Source organism: Corvus kubaryi, unplaced genomic scaffold (assembly GCF_017639235.1).
Source record: "Corvus kubaryi isolate FWS band 111438036 unplaced genomic scaffold, C.kubaryi_AGA036_p1.0 37127, whole genome shotgun sequence".
Lineage (NCBI taxonomy): Eukaryota > Metazoa > Chordata > Aves > Passeriformes > Corvidae > Corvus > Corvus kubaryi.
The window spans coordinates 642,628-662,712 of record NW_024581032.1 but is presented as its reverse complement, the minus strand read 5'-3'; the positions used below and the strand labels follow the sequence as shown (position 1 = coordinate 662,712).

At 42.5% G+C, this 20,085-nt stretch overlaps 1 long non-coding RNA gene across 2 annotated transcripts; it reads left to right on the top strand.

Moving 5' to 3' along the window:
• Positions 1-7,425: 7,425 nt before the first annotated feature.
• On the top strand, positions 7,426-19,825 carry LOC121661233. 2 transcript variants are annotated; one of them, XR_006014888.1, is made up of 3 exons: positions 7,426-7,750; positions 10,015-10,120; positions 19,046-19,825. It is a non-coding gene; the product is annotated as an uncharacterized LOC121661233 (long non-coding RNA). The 2 variants fall into 2 exon arrangements; XR_006014887.1 differs by having other exon boundaries at positions 7,438-7,750; positions 10,018-10,120.
• Positions 19,826-20,085: the final 260 nt, after the last annotated feature.

The window sequence follows — 20,085 nt, the reverse complement described above, 5'->3', positions numbered from 1 at the left end:
TCTATGTATTCTAACCCTTATAACTATAGACCAGGGACTAAAGGATCAGCAGAATAACTATTTTCTCCCTCCTAAATATAGAGTAACTATTTTCTCCCTCCTATATATAGAATAACTATTTCCTCCTTCCTAAATACTACAAACTACAATTCACACCCATGTGCTCCTCTTCATTTGCCACCAGACTTAGCTGGTTTCTGTTACTTGCTATTTCATCTTTATTCATGTAAGTTTCATTGGATGTGGCACTTAGTGCCATGGTCTAGTTAACAAGATGGGGCTAGGTCATAGATCGGACTCAATGATCTCAAAGGTCTTTTCCAACATAGTTGATTATGTGATTCTGCGTATTAATTTGTAGTCCAGTTTACCAGCAGACTGCAATGTATAATCTATAGTATGGTGGTTTTTTCTCTAAAACATTTTCCTATATAGATCTTAGCAAAGAAGAAAACTAAATTTAGTGATGTTTTTCACAAAGTTCTCTGAAAGTCACAAATACCAGCCAAGCATCAGTAATTACAACAAACAGGAACTTGAGGCTACTCGCTCAGTGCAGGATACTGCAGGAAAAGGTGACATTTGGCTGTTTTCACTGTACATTCCTCTGGAAAAATAATTTCAGTAGGTTCATTATATAAGGAGGAAAAAAATCCCAAAATCCAGAGACCTTCCTACTACCCCACCATTCTGCTCTTATCATAGGTGCTAAATTACAAAAACCAAACTGAGATATTACACAATGTATTGGGAAGGAACAAGCTAGAGCAGACCTTGTGAGAGAAAAATGTACCATACCAGAGTTCTTTGGACTTTAATGCATCCTTCACCAGCAACTGATGGTACAATGAAGCCTTCTTTTAGCCATCCTCAACATAAGCTTTTAAAATTCTGTTGGGGTCCCTTCCCCCCTGCTATGTGGTCCTGGGAGAGGGGTGCTGGGGGGGAGACACAGGATTTCCCTAGCCTCTGGTCAACCTCGTTTCCCCATTGGTTGTTTTGTGTTCCCCTGCGAGGGGAAGGACCCTCGAGTCCCATGATTGCAGCAGTTTTCCTCAGCATCCTCAGTCATGCGGTGGGAAAAGAAACCTCTCTGAAAATATCTACAAAGAATCGGTCCATATATATTCTTTCCATGGGCCTCATTGTCTGATACATGTGTCGCAGTATCCCCACTGTAACAAAATTCCACTCAGCATTGAATGGTGGAGGCATCACGACTGTGCTCTGAATGATTCTGCTTTAAACTAAAGAATTCTGTTTGGACCAGAAGTTCACTGAGTTCATTGCTTAACTGAGGCTATTCATCTGCTTCTCAGAAATAGTCCTTTAAAGTTACTCTCTACTATGTCTTCAGATGTCTTGCTTTGTTTGAATCGAATCTGACACAGGCTAATACTTCCTATGAAGTTCACAGAACAGGAATATATACTTGTAAAAAATCAACTTGAAGAGGAGATTAAAATTTAGTATTTTCTAAATATTTTATATAAATATACTATATAATTTTAAAAGTCCATGAAATTCTTTGGTGTGGGATCCCTGAATCAATGTGAGAGAAAGATCTTTAGGTCATATTCATGGTTCCCTGACTCCTGGGCTGCTGGATTTTAATGAAGGCATGAAACCAAGTATTAGAATAATACTAAATCTTGGCTGCTAGTAATAGGCTTTGACAAACTATGGGGATTTACTGGTTTCTTGGGTACATGACTTTTCCTGGCTCTGACATCAGAGTCATGGATGTTGGAAAAGACCTCCAAGATCATCAGATGCAACCTGTGACCAATCTTCACTTTGTCAACCAGGCCAGAGCACTGAATGCCATGTCCAGTCGTGTCTTGAACACCTCCGGGTATGGTGACTTTGCCACCTCCCTAGGCAGCCTGTTTCAATGCCTTATAACCCTCTCTGTGAAAAAAATTCCTTCTGATGTGCAACCTGAACATCCCCTGGTGCAACTCGAGACTATTTCCTCTTGTCCTGTTGCTGGTTGCCTGGAAGCAGAGCCTGACCTCCACTTGGCTACACTCCTTTTAGGGAGTTGTAGAGAGTGATAAGATACTTTGGTACAGAGCTCTCCATACTGTTCCAATTCTTCCCAGCAAAACTGAAGGTTTGGCTGATCATTTAAAATGCTCTGTAGCAGGAATGTGAAAAACAACAGATACCAGCACACTGATGCAACATTCTAGCTTAGTAATATCCAGCTTGTTGCTCATCCCCTTGCATACATGCCTCACTGGCTGTCATAATAAAAAACGATGATGTTCACAAAAACATTACCTATTGTGCCCTAAAACAATGATCAAAATAAAATTTTCAAAATGAATGCCCTGAAATTTAAATGATATTTTAAAAAAAGACTATTATAAGCTAGCTGTAGCTGTCCTGGTACCTTGTATGTTGACAGTTAACTCACTTCAACCAAGAATTTGATGTCATGACTGCTTAATGGCTAATGCTTAGTTTGAAAAAGGAAATAAAAGTCTTGTTCGAATGAAGTTTTTTTGATTTTGATTCATACTTCTTCAAAAGCAATATAAACATTTAAGAAAGACCATTTAATTACTCAGATTCCAAACTCTCATACCAAATGATGAAAAAAGAAATTGATTGATTGATTGATTGATTGGGAGGGAGAGGGTTTGGAAGAGAAAAAACATCAATGCTAATGCCTTAACCCAAGATTTCAGAATTTTTTCCAGATGTTTCTACTGTTTGCTAAGCTTCACCAAAGACTACTGATTAGTTTATTAAACAAACGTTTCATTAATGAAACCAATAAAGCACACAAGTCCCAAGTTTTGTGTTTGTAAAAATACACAGAACGGTATTTTTAAATACTGTTTATCAAGTCAGCAGATGCCTACAGTTAGCATAGGTTTGTAAATCACTCTCTGGTTCTCTACGAGAAAGGATACAACATTTCTGAAACGCTCCTTGTTCTTAAAATAAATAATGCCAAAGATGTTCCACTATTTATTTCCCTTCCTGTAAACAAATGCATGCAGATGATAGAACAGGGAAACTTCTGTCTTGCAAATAATTTTTAAAATCCCTTCCACCTTCTCTGCTGCTTTGATCTTTTCTGGAAACAAAATGTAGGTAAAGATTTCGTAGATAAAGCTTTCATGCAAGTCTACAAAAATAATGCTTTTCTACCTGTAGATTTAGAATAATTTTGTAGAATGTAACTGCTACACTGTAGACATTTCACCTACCTTGAATGGTAGATATAAGTGAGGAGTCCATAACTGATGTTCTTTGCTGCCTAGGATTAATGGCATTCCTATATGAAGCTTTTTGCCAGCTTTACTCAGCAACAGGCAGGAGTGTTGAGTACATTCCTCATGTGACAGAGACCTGCAGTCTGTGCAGAGAGGAACAAGACTGTCTTGTAGCCTTCTAGGAGTTCAGTGATAAATTCCCCAGTGCCAAAGATACTGTCAGAGATCAGAAAACCCGAATGACATAATAAAGTAGCTTATGTGGAGATAAATGGCAGTGTAATCATAGAGAATATTTTTGAACGAGAGAAAGCAAAAATGTATTTAAAAATACTGTATATTTTTCTTATTATAGTCAATAATAGCGTATGTGTAACTATGCCAATACTAAAATAGACCTCATACTAATGCAGTAGTCAGGAAAAGACATGGTACTCTGTCAAAGGAGGATAGAGTTTGATATTAAGAATCCATTTAAATATTGCATTAGTATTCAGGCCATCCTCAGAAAAAGATTTAGCAGAAAGAGTACCTTGAAGTGGAAATGTTACTGATTAGAAGTGCAAAAAATTTTCAGTTTAACAGAGGAGAAAAGATAGAGTCACTTTTGACTAGTGGTAGAATAAGTAAAGGGAGACAGACGGGAATCAGAAGTTAAAAACCCAGTCCAGCTAAGAGTATTGCCACTGGGAAGCCTTTCATTAATTTCAGCAGTAGTTGGGAGTACGCCCTCTGTCAGCTAATCCTGTTCTTTCTGTCATAGTGTAGGAAAAGAGAAGATACTGAATGATATGCAATGAAGTTATATGTGCTGAGGGGATAACAGCCACTGGGAGCTGGCAGAAAGGGGGTTTTACCCCTTGCGTGCTGACACAAGGATGCCTGGAGGTCAATGCTGAAACCCCTCTGGAAGGTGGCACTCAGTGCCCATGAAGCAATGAAAAAGGGGTAGAGCTCCTCACCCAGAAGGGGCTGTATCTTCCTGTCACTGTTAAGCAGGCACGCAGGTGAAGGCAAAGAAGAAAGAGAGGGGACTCTCCATATGTGTACCATGCAGGTTTACTCTGGTGAAATGACAGGGACGAAAAGGCCAATTGGTAGGAGGGTCCAGGGATCTTAGACTGGGTACAGAATAGGCAGGGAAAGGAATCACAGCCAATGGGATAGAGGCAAGTAGGCGGGGTTGACAGCAAGGGAACCAATGGGAACAACACATAGGAGGGACTTAGGGAAGGATCCAATGGGGCGTCGAGGAACAAAGAACTTTCTAGAATTGATACATATTAAAGAAGGGAAATGAATATACATAATATCATACATAAATCAGGGAGGGGAAAACATTAACCAGTTGGGAGAAAACATGCAAAAGGCACGAAGAAGGGAATCATGGGTTCTCACCATGACTGTAAGTTACAGGCTACACTTGGGTTGCTGACCACCACAGCTGGTTGCCTGAGTTCTCTTCAGGAGACAGAGTGGCTGGAGCCACCTGCACTGCCACAATGTGCCACTGGAACTACAATATATATGTTGTACTCTCTAGCTCTGGACACTGATACAAAGAACCCACAGAAAAAGAAGGGTGATGTTTATATTTTTGCTGTGTACAAGAGCACATATAGGCACTGCTTGTGACTGAGAGACAGAAGATAGGTGGTGCTCAGAGGTGGCAAATACTCAGAAGATGAGACTACCCCTCCATGCCATTACAGGACAACATGGAGCACAATTGAACAGACAACGTCTGGCTGCCTGTTTTTCTAGAACCAGGGGTTTGCCCATCTCAGCAGCTGCCCTGATGCTGCAAAGAGCACTCAAGGCTCTTTTGGAGAAGCTCAAAAGTTGATTGGCTTGATATACACTGGAAAACATGTAGAAGACTTATCATTCCTCATGTTGAGCCAATTAGCAGCTAGAGTTCAACAAGAGACAGTCTTTAGCATGTGCATAAGATATCCTGTTAATTGCTTTGAAGTGATTTCTCTAGAGGTAATTTAGAGGTAAAGAGGTTTAAATGCTTAAGTACGTGCCCTTTCCTCTATTAAGTTTTCTCTAGTGGTCTGTGTATGATAATTACTGTTTCTAAACTGCTAACTAAGCTTCTGGAGACAAAGATGCCTGATTATAGTGAGTTTCAAAATACTAGTGCACTGGGAGCAGGATTTTCTTCTTGAACTGTGCCTGAAGATTAGCACTTGAGAGCTTGTATACTCAACAGGATGTTACCAATCCTGCATGCTTTTGAAAACCATCTTTCAAACCATTTCTGATAAGAGATTATTTGGGCATGATGTGGTGCTGTTATGGAGTTTTATAAGGAGTATCATTGTGGCTAGAACCTTAGCTCCAATCTCTTGATGTTCTTTGCTATGAATTAGTCTTCCTTCAAAACATCCTTCTGAGAAAACTAAATGGTTTTTGGTCCCAGAAGGACCTCAGCCCAGCAGAACCAGATGACACTGCCCTGACATTGTTCTCCTTCTTCTCAGCTTTCTACAAAAGTGTTCCATGATGCTGGGAAGAGTAGGAGACAAGCACATGTTCTTCCAGCAGATTTCTTCATTTTCAGAGCAGACAGTAGAGCTGGAATGACAGGCAGGCCCACGACTACACTTCCTCTTCTGGGTGTTTTTACGTGGGCAGGGGATAAGAGCAGCCTGTGACAACCTGTAACAGGCTCTGCTTACCTGTGCAAGTTGGTTAAAGGCTGATAACCCAATGCCAGAGGATAAATTTTGTATTTCCCCACCTCCACCCCTCTCTCTTCAAAGGAAAATCCACAGGAGAAAGAAGGTAAAACCTTGGATTGAAAGCTTCTTGTGGATTGTTTTAAACATTAACATGAAGATGTATTTCCCTTTGTCAGCTGCACCTTTCAGTGCTTTGTCCAAGGGGCAGTACTCGGGAAATAACAATTAGGGTTGAGGAGTTTTAGAAAGGTTCAATCAACTTATCCCTTGCAGACAGAAAAAAAAAAAAAGTACTACAGAAGATCCATAAAGTTGTTAAGTGCAAATCAGCATGGAATTCAAGCATGCTGGCCAACAACTCTGGGGCAATTTTACTCAAAATTTTTGGGAAATACTGAAATGTGACTTGCCAAGACATATGGGAAGGGGAGGGGACTGCAAGGGAAGGAATCAACAACAAAACCTGAAGAACATAAATACCAACAAAAGGCTTGTCTAGAGACAGGCTGGCATGGTGATCAAACATGATTAAAATCAAAAGCCTGGAAATGTCAGAATTTCTGGGAGTTGTCTAGAGATCATAGTCTCCTTTATCTGCTATTTTTTGTTCCTTTACTACCAATACTATCTATTGGCAAAACTGTATTATTTTTGCAAGCCTTTTTTCAGACACATCTGTGGCCTGTGACTGGAGTAAGACACAGGAAGCAGATGCAAAGTTTTACTCTCAGCAGCTACATATAACAGAAATTTCCTTTTGTATGTTTCATTTGGGCTGTTGTATAAACTAAGAGATACACACTGCAGGGTAGTTAAAAACATGTAAAGTTGTTTTTCTTTGTTGACAGGCAGGTTCTGGCATACATTTGAAAAAATACCAGTCAGCTGTGTGTTGATAAATAAAACCACTGGCTTTCAAGTGATTTGGTGTGGTGGTTTGGGGTTTTGTTGTTGTCATTGTAGAATAGTGAAATCCTGAAAAAAGAAATTCATTGTATGTTTCTGTGTCAGCCTTCCCCTCTGAGCTGCCAACAGCAGGAGACCTTTTATGAGCAGAAACACCTGTGGATGTTTCTCATTTTTTTGTGTGCATATTTCAGCCTTCCAAAGCACATTCCTAGACCTACAGCTCTTCATGTAAAGTCAGAGCTAACCCTTCTCTTCTGTGCGACCACAAGGCAAATATTTTGGCCTCTCGGCCCCATCTGTGGAAATTCTCACACGGGCTGAGTTACGGCAGCATTTAAATAGTTATAAAAAATCACTCTTGAAGAACAGTTAAGAGCATTGTTCTGGCCTGGTCACGGAAAATACTTTTTGCTGGGCAGCACGGACAAACCTGTCTGAGGTTTGGAAACACGCCATGGCTCCACGGCAGCCACCCCCGCACCGCCGCTCGCCTGCGTTTACAGACCATGGCTCTGATCTCAGTTTACAAACGATCACAATTGCAATCCCACTTTACAGACAATCTCGACTTTAACCACGGTAGGAACCCCCTCGAACACTGCACTGGCCAAGGCGGCGCAAACAACACCGGTTCTGTCTTTCACACCACTCCGGGTCTCCCTGCGCCTGCCGAGCAGGGTAAATGCACCGGGAGGCGGGGAAAAGAGAGCTGCCGGCCCGGCTTGGGGACGGTCGCGGGGGCAGGGGGCTCGGCCCAGATCCCGCCTGCCCCCCTCCCCATACTGACCCGCCCCCGCTATGAGGCGGACGGTGGCTCTGCGCGTGCAGCCAGGATGGAGCGAGTGAGGCGGTGCGGCCGGATGGAGGGGTACCCCGCCTGGGGTGTACTGCTTCTCTCTTTCCTCCTCCTCCTTCTGGCAGGTCAGCGGGGGCGGGGGACGGGCGCAAAGCCGCGGACAGCCGGTGTGTACGGGGCCGGCGGTTTAGGACAGATGTGGGAGCTTTTCCTCGTCGGCGATTGAATTGCATCCGGAGTTAGAAAGGGTTCCCCGGGGTGTCCCAGCAGAGCGCTCCCGGGAGGGGTGTGGTGTGCGGAAGCCCCTCTCTGGCTGCAGGGAGATTAAATTTTGAGAAGACAGGACTGAGAGAGGACCTCATTAACGTGTATAAATATCTGAAGGGGGTGTGCCAAGAGCATGGAGCAGAGGCTCGGTGGTATTGAGTAATGGAACGGAGGGCAACGTGCAGAAACTGATGCACAAGGAGTTACACCTGATTATGAGGAAGAACTTTACTGTGAGGGTGTCCACACACTGGAACAGATAGCCCAGAGTGGTTGTGAAGTCTCCCTCAGTAGAGATACTCAGGAACCCCCTGGATGCAATCCTGTACCACATGTGCTCTAGGATGACTCAGCTTGAGCAGTGAGGTTGGACCAGATGACCCACTGTGGTCCCTTCCCACCTGACCCATTCTATGATTCTGTGAACCCACCTGTGTGGGATAAACCTGTGATGTGCAGGGTGAAGGCACCTTGGCACTCTCCCACCAGGACAGAGCCAGACGATGTACTGGCCTGGCACAGCTGGAGCCACGAATACCAAAAAAGAGGTGACATTGCAAAAGCCTGTAGCTGCTGGCACGGGGGTGTGCCAAAGCCTTGTCATGGGGTGTCCGGGGAGGGCAGCCCCTTGCCAAAGCCTTGGTATGGGGTGTCCTATGCGGGGGTTGTCCTGCACTGCTGTTCCCTATAGCAGTGCCTGTACTGCCCATGAGCTGCTGCTCTCCTTGTGGAGATGGGTGTCTTGCTGACTACCCTGATTCACTTGTTGGTGGGGCTGGTTGGCAGCGTTAGGGTGCAGTTTCAACCCTCACAGCGTTAGGGTGCAGTTTCCCAGGCTGACCCACGTGCTGCATTGCACAGCCCTCTCTGGCCCTCGCTTGGTGCTTATTTTCAAGCAGAAACCAAGTGTGAGCAGGTTCAGAGAGCTGACCTGCTAAAATCCTGTGAACCAATCAGGCTGTGAGATGAGTCAGAAGCATGAGTCAGTGAGCAAAGGAGTTTCAGTGCAAGGTGGGAACTTTCACCCACTTGGGGCAGGAATGGCAGCATGGCAGAAGCTGAGATGAGGTGGGGTTGCCTGGATCCTTGCACACCAACCAAAAGGGTCAGTACAGATGAAAGGCAATAATGGCAATGGGAGAGTGAGAACCTCCCAGGTGAGTTGCAGCCTGGGAAGCGGAAGCTACAGTGCATTGGGAATGCAGAAGCATGGTTTGCAATCTTCAAGTCTCTGCCACTGCAGTATGTGACCAAATATGTCACCAAGGATGATGGTGTATGGAACATGGAGTCTGTTTGAATTCATCTGGGCTGCAGCTGCAGCCTTGACAGTGGGGAAGGTGATCCCTGAGAATGTTTTTACAGGGCAGTGGCAGTACAGTGTTATCTTCTTGGGGGAACCTGATTTTGAAAACACTAAATGTCATGACAGCACAAGAGGTTGATGCTATTAAAATAGCTTTTCACAGGAATAAAAAGATAAATGCTCTTCCATGCTTCTTAATAAAGAGCTCTCTTACTGTTGTTTCACAGTTTGCTTTGTCCAGCAGGGCATTGTGGCTGGGAACTCAGTGGGGCAGAGAGGGCACTGCTGGCTCCTGTGCCAGGCACTGCCATGCCACACTGGCCATGGCCCTGATGCTGGAGCACAGCCAGGGGAGAAGCTGCCAGATGGCAGGGGGCAAGGGAGCCCCAGGCAGCTCTGATTTGCACCCCAGGCTGGGACTGGGGGTGGTAGCCTGTTCCCAGACAGCTTCCTTCTCCTCTCCTGCCACCCTCCAGATCAGTAAGATGGGCAGCCCAGACTCAGGTTTCCTTCTGGACTCCTTGCTGGAATGGAAAAAGTTGGTCTGTGGTGTCTTGACATTTCAAAATGCTCTTTTTCATTTTAAAGGATTAAGTATAAAAAGGAACTGATATGGCCAGCTACAAAATACCCATATGGCAAGCACCTATATCTGAAATGCAGAAGGAGTGTGGGAATTAGCTGCCATTAGGATTACAGTCAGGTCACAGATCCTGTGATTATATGAAATGGTTAGACTGCATTTTCTTCAAAGCTGTGCTGTACAAGATTTTGATGTTGCTGATGTTTGACCTCATGAGTGTTATTTTTATTCAGCAGAATATTGTTTGGCTCAGTGTGATAATGACTGCAAAGCTTACTGCTGTGATGGGACTACTCCCTACTGCTGTTCATATTATGCCTACATGGGGAATGTCCTTTTGTGAGTATATTTGCACTTTAAAAAAAATTATGTGCTGTGTTCATGAGCTCAGTGTTAATTTGCTGTGGCAAGCTATGTTTTGGCAATAAACTGAGACAGGGTTTGGGTTTTCTTGTTTTAGTTTGGTTTGTTTTTTTCCTTGCTGGTAACAATCTTCAGTATTCCTTTGAGGTCTCATGTTGCATGTCCTTTTGAAGCATACCAGAAAGCTTGCTAAAACTGGGGGTTCTACCCTTAGTTTGTGTACAATAATATAACTTCTGGAGGTGAGTTTTAGAGATAGTGAAATAGCCAGAGATCTGCCGGGATGAACCACACTTGTCATAGAGATATGATGGAACTCCATTTATTCTATTGTCAGACCCATAGTTATACCCTAATTCCCCAAGCACGCATAAGCAAGCTCCATACTATTGGGTTACAGCTACTGTTCACATGGCCTTTAATAGCAAGCGATTGGTTACAGATTAATATGCATGCGACCTAACTAACATAAGTTTTTATCTTTCTATGGTCAGCATCCCCCCCCCAACATCCTGTCGGCTTGCCACATCAGCATTGCTCCTCTCTTTTTTCCCTAGTCAAGGACAGTTCACTAATATAGCTTGGATTGTGCACGTACACATGTCCCTGTTCACTCAGCCATTTCTCTACATAGTGAGAACTTTGTTTCAAGCTCTTGAGCTGAAAACATCTGTGAATAGAAATCTTGTGGGTTTTGTTGAAATGCTTTCTCACACGGAGTCAATAGTGATTGAGTAGTGATTCAAATTACTTAGATTTGAAATTCATATTGCTTTGAGTGTTTATTTTTTTCATTTTCACTTTTATTGATGCCTCGGTTTGAGACAAATGTAGGAGGAAAATGCTCTGGAATGAACATCTCCCCCAAAGACAGGTTTTCGGCACTCCCTCCCCCACCAATGCGAAAGGAATTTCTTGGATGAAAGTGAAAAAAACTATTTATTTAACAAACAAAATGCCCGCAAGGCACAGGAAAAAATGAATAATGTTAGATATTAAACCCCCTTGTTGCGGAGAAAGCTGGTGGATTTAGAGTTCCCTTTGTAGCTGGTTTGGCCCCTCCCAAGGTCTGAGGCCGGGATGCGACGTCCCCACAGCCTCCCTGCTGGTCCACGGGGTCCGATGAACTGGTTCTCGGATCACAGCTAGGCTGAACAGTTCCAGAAGAAGAAGTTACCAGAGGATTTTGGTATGCCATATGCAGTCCTGGGAAAAAACCTCTTGCCTCACCTCACAAGCTGGCTGGAAAAAAAACTCTCTCCCGCTGCAAGCAGAGCCAAGCAATATGGGGGAGTGTGAGTCCTTGAACACAAGCCACACTGAAGAATTTGCCCGCCTTGTCCCCCCTTCCTGTTTTCCTCGGACCCAGCTTAAAGCTGTGGGACCCATTTCTGGGCATAAAGCAGATGGTAGGGAAATACAGTATTACCATAAAATCACCCCAAGACAATTGGCTTGTTTGTTTTTGTTAAATAGTGTTTTGGCTGTTGGGGGAATTTATTAAACAGATTCTGGGTGAGTGTAATCTGACCCTTTAACACTGCTGTATGAATAAAATGTTTCAGAGTGCTTTAAAAAAACACAGCAGATGAAATGGTTACAAATATTTTTTATGTAGAGAAAAATACAGGAGTAAACAGTTGATTAAAAACATAGGTTCCGGTGCAGCTGTTTGTCTTTGCATTAGTGAGGGAGAAGAGAAGCTTGCCTGCTAATGGACCTGAGTCTGACCTTTACTTAAGTCACAACTCACAAATCTTACATTCATGTGCAAGGGCAAACCTAAATGAAACATAAAATGCGGTTCTTCGTGATAGAGCATCTTATTTTCTCTTTCATAATTCCAGTAGTAATTTCTTTAACCTTTAGCATGCAGTCTGTGTATGCTAAAGATGTGACGTATTTTTGGTTTATATTCTTGACTAAAACCAGAGAAGATAAAAATGACATGGTATATGGACTGCCTGGTACTTGGGGAAGAGTGAATGGGAAGGTAGTAGTTGCTTTTTTCTAGAAGGACTCCTCTGATGCAGTTTTTGTTTCAGCTGTGGTACCTGAGGAATATTCCAGTGTTCCCATCAGTATATTTTATCACACTTTGAAGGAGTAGGCAGAGTGATGGTATGTTAATACAGAACTGATCCACAGTTTTTAAAGCAGATCAAATGCTTCCTGGGCTAAAGTAAATAAAATTATGGTAGAACACCAGAATCCTTCATTCATCTGGAAATGACTGTGCCAGTTTGGACAAATTTGGAGGAAAATATCCCCTGATAGAAGGAAAGTTAAAACCAGCCCTCCCCCACCAGGTTTGGGGGAAAAAAAAGAATTTTTCCTCGATGGAAAGTGAAAGAGATAAAAACTATTTATTTAACAAACACACAGGAAAATGATAATAATGCTAATTAATAAAACCTCTCACTGTGGAGAGAAAACCTGGGAAAAATTTCAGAGTCTTTCCGTAGATCTCTCTCTCCCCCTCCTTGGAGCTGGGATGGGGTGGTGAGCCCACCTCCAGGGCCAAGGCCTCAGTGGAAAGTCCTCCCAATGTATTCTGATGTTGAAACAGTTCAGCGGAGAAAAAGGGAAAAAAAACTAAGTCCCAGGAAAACAAAAGTTCAACTCTCTGTCTCTGTCCGGAGAAAAAAGGCCAAAAGCTGGTTGGAAAGCAAGCAGTGTGCTTCCTCTGCTCTCTATTGCAGGATGCAGAGAGGAGTCTGTGTATCTGTGTCCTTGAAAACAAACTGTAAACTGCTTTGAAAGTTTTGCTAGGTTTTTTATCCTCTCCCCCCTCTCAGGCTCAGTTTAAAGGCACAGAAAGGCACAAAATTAATTTCTGGGCATAGAGCAGAGATAGGGGACACATATCATAAAGTCACCCCAAGACAATGACAGAGCATGTATTTAAGATCGATTACTGTTGAAGAATGACAAGTGAATTTTTTTCCTGCTTACCCAGTGAATGTTTCCTTTGATTTTTTTTTTTTGTATTTTTTCATTACAAAATTGGTTTTCCATTTACAAGCATCAAAGGAGGTGCTCATTTTGAATACGTTGTTCCAGATCACATGTGCTTAGGCATGATGAACACAAGAGCATAGGACATCCCATTATAAGAAGGAGGCTTCCCGTAGAGCAAGTGGATTTAATCTCTCACTTCCACATGAACATAGCTGGCATTTGTCTAGCCTAATGTTGGAACTGTGCTTTGTGAAGCCTTGACCAGGGGGTTCTTTAGAGTGACTGCTGAAATGTTCAAACCATGCATTCAGCACCAGGTTGACACCTTGTCTTTGGTATGTTTGTTTAACAGATGTAAACAGGTATTGAATTAGACCTGAGTGTGAGCGGCTCTGACACATTTGGAAGGGTTTGTGTATATCTGGGTGGGTTTGAATACTGAAGGAGGCTCTTGCAAGAGCTGTTTGCCACAACACGTCTTGAAGGAGGCATTTGATCTGTCTAATTTTTTATGGTTAAATAGTCCAATTCATAGACATGAAGATCAGTCAGCAGTTGTTATACTTCTTTGACCTGACATTTTGCATGATTAAGTCACAGATATGGTTTTTTTCCTGAAAGCAGATCAGGGCATGTCTTCTTTAAACATGTACTCTCATTTTAAAAACTTCAGACATTGAGTTGACCATCTGTCCTGGTAAACTGTTCTATAGTTCATTTACTAACATCACTGGGAAATTTTGCTGGGAAGTGAAGGTTGAAATTCCTACTGTCAACTCTTGTCTGCAAGTTTGGAACGTGGTCTTAAATGGTCATCATGACAGCTCCCAACCATATCTCTGAGCTGATATGGTGAACTCTGTCAGCCTCACATGTAACATTTGCTTTGTTTTATTTTGCCCAGCTCAGGGATCAATTCTTCGGCCTTCTTTTGAACTTCATCTCATATATTCACTTCCTTCTTTAAGTGTGGCTGGCAGGGCTGAGCACAGGGTTTGACAGAAGCCTTGGTAGGACAATTTTTTCCTGTACCTCTCTTTGAGTACCTATTTTGAAGCAGCTATCTGTGATGATCACAGAAGACAAATGAACTCAGCAGTTTGTTCCATCTCTAAATCCGTAAGTAAAAGCCTTCAAAGCATGTCTGCTGCTTTAAGCCTGCAAACTGTTCTTTGCTTAGGCTACTACCTTGGATTTAGTTGCATTGTAAAAGATTTTTTTATGGCTTTAGCTATGCTCCATAAGAATAATCTTCCCATTTCACTACTGGGCACTATATTGGTCTTTCTTTAATTATGTGCAAGAAGTTTCATGTTGCTCACTCCCAAATAACAATCGGATAAAATTACATTAGAATTTGGAAATGGTCACTAGTGACCTTTCTGCTTGTGTTTTTCTGTTGACAACTGTGTATTGAAATCTTTAAAAGAAGCAAATTTAATCCAAGACACTCTGTGTCCTGATAATTCTGTGTAATGTTCTTTAATATCTTTTATGTCTTTCAGCATCATAATTTTTGACCCTACTTTCTGCACCAAACAATGGACATGATCTGTGTGGTTGCTTCCAGGGGTGCCTTTTTACTGTGTGAAACACTATATAGTGCTCAGTGTTCTCTTGTCTCTGCTTCTTTAGAGGTTGCTTATGCTTCCTCATTTGCTTATCACTAGTTTCTATGCTCTCTCTATTCTTAATAAATCTGCATGTCTTTCCAATGTTTCTGCTCTTTATCTTCTTTAAGATGGTTTTGGGTTTGTTTTTTCACAAGTGTAACTCTTTCTTACAGTTTTAGAAAATCCTTTTGGCATGCAATGGGTTCCTTTTAAACAATTCTCTGTTTTGTTTCATGCCTCTCACTCTTCTTTTTTTTAGGTCCATATGCCAGCAGTTGTACAGACTATAAACACCAGGCAATAATGTATATACTGATTTTGAAACAAAGTCAGTGTGACTAGATTGCGATCATTAACACTTAGGTTGTACCTTTTAAGTGTTTAATTAACTCTTTTCACTCATTAAAACAAGTTTCAACATTGAGATATTACATGTAGGGTTTTAGAATTTTCTCTTTTAAGAAATCATTATCTTTTTAGGACACCAGGGATTTTTTTTAAGTTAGAAGATATTTTCAGCAAACATCTTCCAGGCTGTGTGCATCTGTGATTAGTGTGTTTTAATTTCTATGCATGAAGAACAGATGCAGATTTATCAACTCACTCTAGTTATTGGGGTTTCAGGGCCTGTATGAGATGTTCCAGTAACTCCATCTCTGGTTGGACTACAGGTATAATCTGTAGGCGTTCAAGGTCTGTGACTGAGACACCTGTTATCTCATGAGCATCTCTAATGCAAAATAATACATTCCTCCTCCTCTCTCCCTTCATGATACCCATTCAGAGCAAGCTGTTACAGTGTTAATGTTGCAGCTGTATTTCCCTTCCTACGAGTTTTCAATAGCTACACCCTGTCAGCATTTCCTGAGACATAAGCATTTCCTCCTGTTTGTTTGTTTGATAGCTAGCGCTTAGTAGTTAGGTCTTCTACACATTTTTTTTCCTTGGGAAAATTACAGATTTGTTTGGACCTGTGCAACATAACAAGGCTGTGTCTGTGAGATGAAGGAAAAGGCACAGGGATGCTTGAGTGCTCCGGCTGTTTCTCCTGCCCATCTTTCCACTCCCTACCAGAAGCACAAGCTTGGAGACACCCTTCCCAGCCTTCAGCATCATCCCAGCCCTTAGAGTCAAGAAACTCAGGCTGTCCTTCTTCTCAGAAGCTAGTTTCTAAGTTATTGAATCGCTTCTGACTGACCTTTTAGTAGTTTTCCTGTGCTGCTGCACTTTTCTACCAGGCTAAGGACTAAGGTGACTGCAGCATGTTTCCTCTGTGGTAGATGCTCCAGGTCTGCCACAACAGTATCTCCCAACCTAACCAGCCAGCATTTTGCCTTCTTTCTCTGTGTCTTGGGGTGATTCCATGATGTGTATCCTCTATCACCTGCTCTATGCCCAGATATGAATCCTGTGCCTCTCTGTGCCTTTAAAGCTAGCTAAGGGGGAGGGGGGAGAGCCAGTGGAATTCCTTCAGCGCTGTGTTCAAAACAGATAAGTTCGCTGGCTTCTCCTGCCTGGCTGCTCAGTTCAGCTCTGCAGCTCTGCAGCAGGAAAGAGAGTGGCATTCTCCCACTTTCTAGCTAGCTTTTTGTTCATTAGCTAAAGCAAGGAGTTTTCCCGGAACTTTGGTTTCTTCTTTTTCTCTTCTGGACTGTTCAGAACACCAAAACATCAGAATCTCACTGGGAGGCCTTTCCACCAAGGCCCAGAGGGGCCCAAGCTGACCCAGCTCCGATGAGGAGAAAGCCACACCCACAGAAAGGACTTACCAGGTTCTCTCTACAGCGAGAGGTTTTATTATTTAGGATTATTCTTTTCCCATGCCTGCATGCACTGTGTTTGCTAAATAGTTTTTTTCCTTTCACTTTCCTCTGAGGAAAAATTCTTTCCGAACCTGGTGGGGGAGGGATGGTTGTAACCTGCCTTCTATCAGAGGACGTTCATTTCAGATGTTCTTCTGAATTCGTCTCAAACCAGGACACTCTGAGATGTTGGAGACATCTGGTTATTACTTGCAGCCGCAAACCCGAGAGCTCCTCAGAGATGGTTGTCAGGACAAAAGGAGTTTCTTCTGCGGGACCCAATTTTGAGTGTTTCTGGCAGTGCTTTTTGTATTTACTTTCAAGAGGCTTCAGATTGTCCGACCCTCATGCTTATCCTGGTGGATTTTCTGTGAGCTAATTTACAGCTAAGTTTTTTCCACCACATTGTGCCTTGTGTTTGTCTTGGCACACAGGTAGCTTTCGAGCCACAGCTAGCTCTTTGGGCAGGGATGTCAGTAGCAGGATGTCAGATGCCTTCTCGCTGTTCCTAAAATCGCAAGCCAGACACAGGGGGATAAAAAGGGGTTACCTTTGTAAGGAGCCTTAGGTGCACAATTTGCCAGGTGGAAAATGCTGAAGATGCACACACAGCATAACACATATACAGTTTTTATAGGTTTTGCAAATTAGCATATCGGACAAAAATCACCGATTATATATAATTGGTGAGGTGATTCCCTCAGTTCATCCCTTTTTCAAATCCTCCCTTCTCTAGATAGGAACTAAACTTTGTTTATAAAAATACGTCTTGAAGAGCTGGTCTCAGCCTTGGTTGCCAGGAAGAGCCAAGATAGGATAGGAGCCACAGACCCCCAGCCTGAAATCTTTTGGAATGTGTTTTGTCTTTCTGCCTATCGGGTAGGGTAAGGTAAAGTACTGGAGCTAGGCTAGGAATACAGTAATAGAGCTACAAATATATGTGTAAAGAATACAGAGAATATATGAAAGAAAAAGGCAAAAATTGATTCAGCATCAGCATGCTGTCATGGTTAGTTCCGAGTGCTGCTTTTGCTCTTCCACAATACTTCATGGCCAGCAGCTCTGAGTTGGTGTGAAATAATTCCAGATTTTAGATAAATAATGGAGCAAAGAAGACAAATAGTCCACCTGTTCTTTCAAACATTGCTGTGCCAGCTGAATGTTCAGTGGCAATGAGAGGACCTACACATGGATTTGGCCCACCAGATTTAAGAACATCTGTTGATAAAATATTCAGCCCATGTGATTGGTCAGTATTTCCCTGGGTAAGTCTTTAAGGGGAGTAAACTGGAATATTGGCTTAACAGAAGAAGAAAGCTAGCCTACTACATTACATTGCAAAGTTTCTTCATAAACTTTGTCTTCAGAAATGTCTTACTCTAAGGCAGCTTTGATTTAGAAAAACAGCACAAAAGGAAACAAAACACCTGATTGCAAGAACTTCAAAAGTAACTTGAGGAAAAAGTTAATAAATACTTGAGAGAACTGTAATCTCATTACATGTAGTGAGATGGTGGTTTGTGAGAGGGTAGAGGGAAAAATCTTACCAGTGACACTGAGGATGCAACAGTCTGTTTAGTTATGTCTGAATTAGCAGGTGTTATCTGCATGAACCTAATGTATGTTGGAGGAGGTGAGCTTTTTGGGTGGGTTTTGGGCTGGTTTTTTTAAGTCTAGAGGATGTATAATGCAGCCAGGATGGAAGGCAGACAGAGGGAATGGGAAGAAAAGAGGCAGAGAACACATTTAGCATAAAAATCATGTGTGTATCTTGGCCTGCAAAACTAAGGACAAACGTGTGTGTAGTGTGTGGCATTTGACGTGGAGTACTTTATATCCAATAGTACCTTTGAGAAAAGCATCTGACTGCTGTTCCTGAAGTGAAGAATGTTCCTTAAGCTGATTCATTTGATATGGGAATATTGAGAGTGGGTATGAAGGAGTAGTGCACCTAAGGATACGATTAACATTTTAAGAGTTAGGAATATAGTGAGGTAGCCTCTGGAGTTCATAGTGAATAAAAGAAATTCAGGAAGCATGGCATTCACTGAAGATTCCAAATAATTAAAACTAGACATACTCAGGCATCCTGGAGTAAATATGTGTAGCAACAATAGGTTGAGGATGGTTCTGTGTCTCCGTGACAGTTGTATGGGACTCTACGTAAAATAAAATTGTTTTCCTCTTCATCAATGGTGATGTTCAAAATTTTCCATTATTAAACCACTTTGGGACAGTATGTAAAAACTACAATTTACTTGGTGTTTCACATTTCATGCCTCTGGCTCTGGGACTTTGATACTATGCCAGAGGTCTGCTGAAGTTTGGTAATTATTTTTTCCATTTGGCTTGACTTCTGATTAGGAGAGTCTTCCTGAATGGGCACATGGAACAGAGCCATACATACATGGAACAGAGAACATACAAGAGTATGCTTGTGCTGAATACAGGGGGCTGTCTATAAATGTGTCATCGGAAAGGCCAAAACTGATAATTAACTGTTTCCCTTTCATGCTGTCTAAAAGGTGAATAGCAGTTCAGCCTTTTATTCCTTGGTCTTCAGCATCTGGACTACCCATGGAATTATGCTATCCGTGCTTCAGCCTAGAAAAACCTCTGCGAGAGAGGTATATGGAGTTTAGAGAAAAATCTAGGACCACGTTTTCATTGCAAGATCTGCTGGAGTGAGAATGAGTATTCAAAATGTGACCTTTCCCAGTGTTTGAATTACCAATTGTTTTTTGTTCCATGCCTATTGTCCCAGTTCATATCCTTTAATGAAGAATATGCGATCAGATTTACAACCATAGCAATATCTGCTCCTGATGAGGGCTGCAGAGGAAGCACTTGTCAGCACCAGAATTAAAACACAGGGTGCCTCTTCTTTAGCCCTTGCCGGGCTATTAATCTGGCCTGTGTTATCTCTTCCAAATGCCCCAGCCATAAGAAAGAGGAGGATATCCTGCCAGAGGCATATAAAAGTGAGTTATTAAAAATTAAAGGGAATGAACTATTAATTCACAGGGCAGCCACAATTTCCTTTGAGATTGTCCTGGGCTGCAGTGTATTCTATTACCATCCTCATGAGCTGTTGAAACCAGGTGGGGCAGTGTTTCCTTGCCTCCTTCCTTTCAGACTATCTTCTGTTAATTGGCCCATCAATGCCCTGCCGCATGACTCAGAGATAACTCCCTCCAGACTATCTTCTCTTAATGAGCCCATCAATGCCTGGCCTCATGACTCATCATCCCATTGTGAGATGCTCCATCCAGAAGGAGGAACCAAGCATTCCATCCTGGATATAATCTGAGATTCCGAACACCAGAGACAACCGTCCCCAGAGGACAGGAGCTACATAGCCACCACTGGACCTTCCGAGGAAGAGCAGACCCCTCTACAGGATCACTGTTTCGACAGAACCACATCCATCACTTCAGGAGGACTGCAGCCACCATTTTATTGGACTGCTACCGCCACCCTGACTAACAGGGTGTCAGGTTGTATCCTGACTCTGTCAGTTTAACCCAGTGTTTTCTGCCTTTATTTTGTTGATTTCCCTATTAAA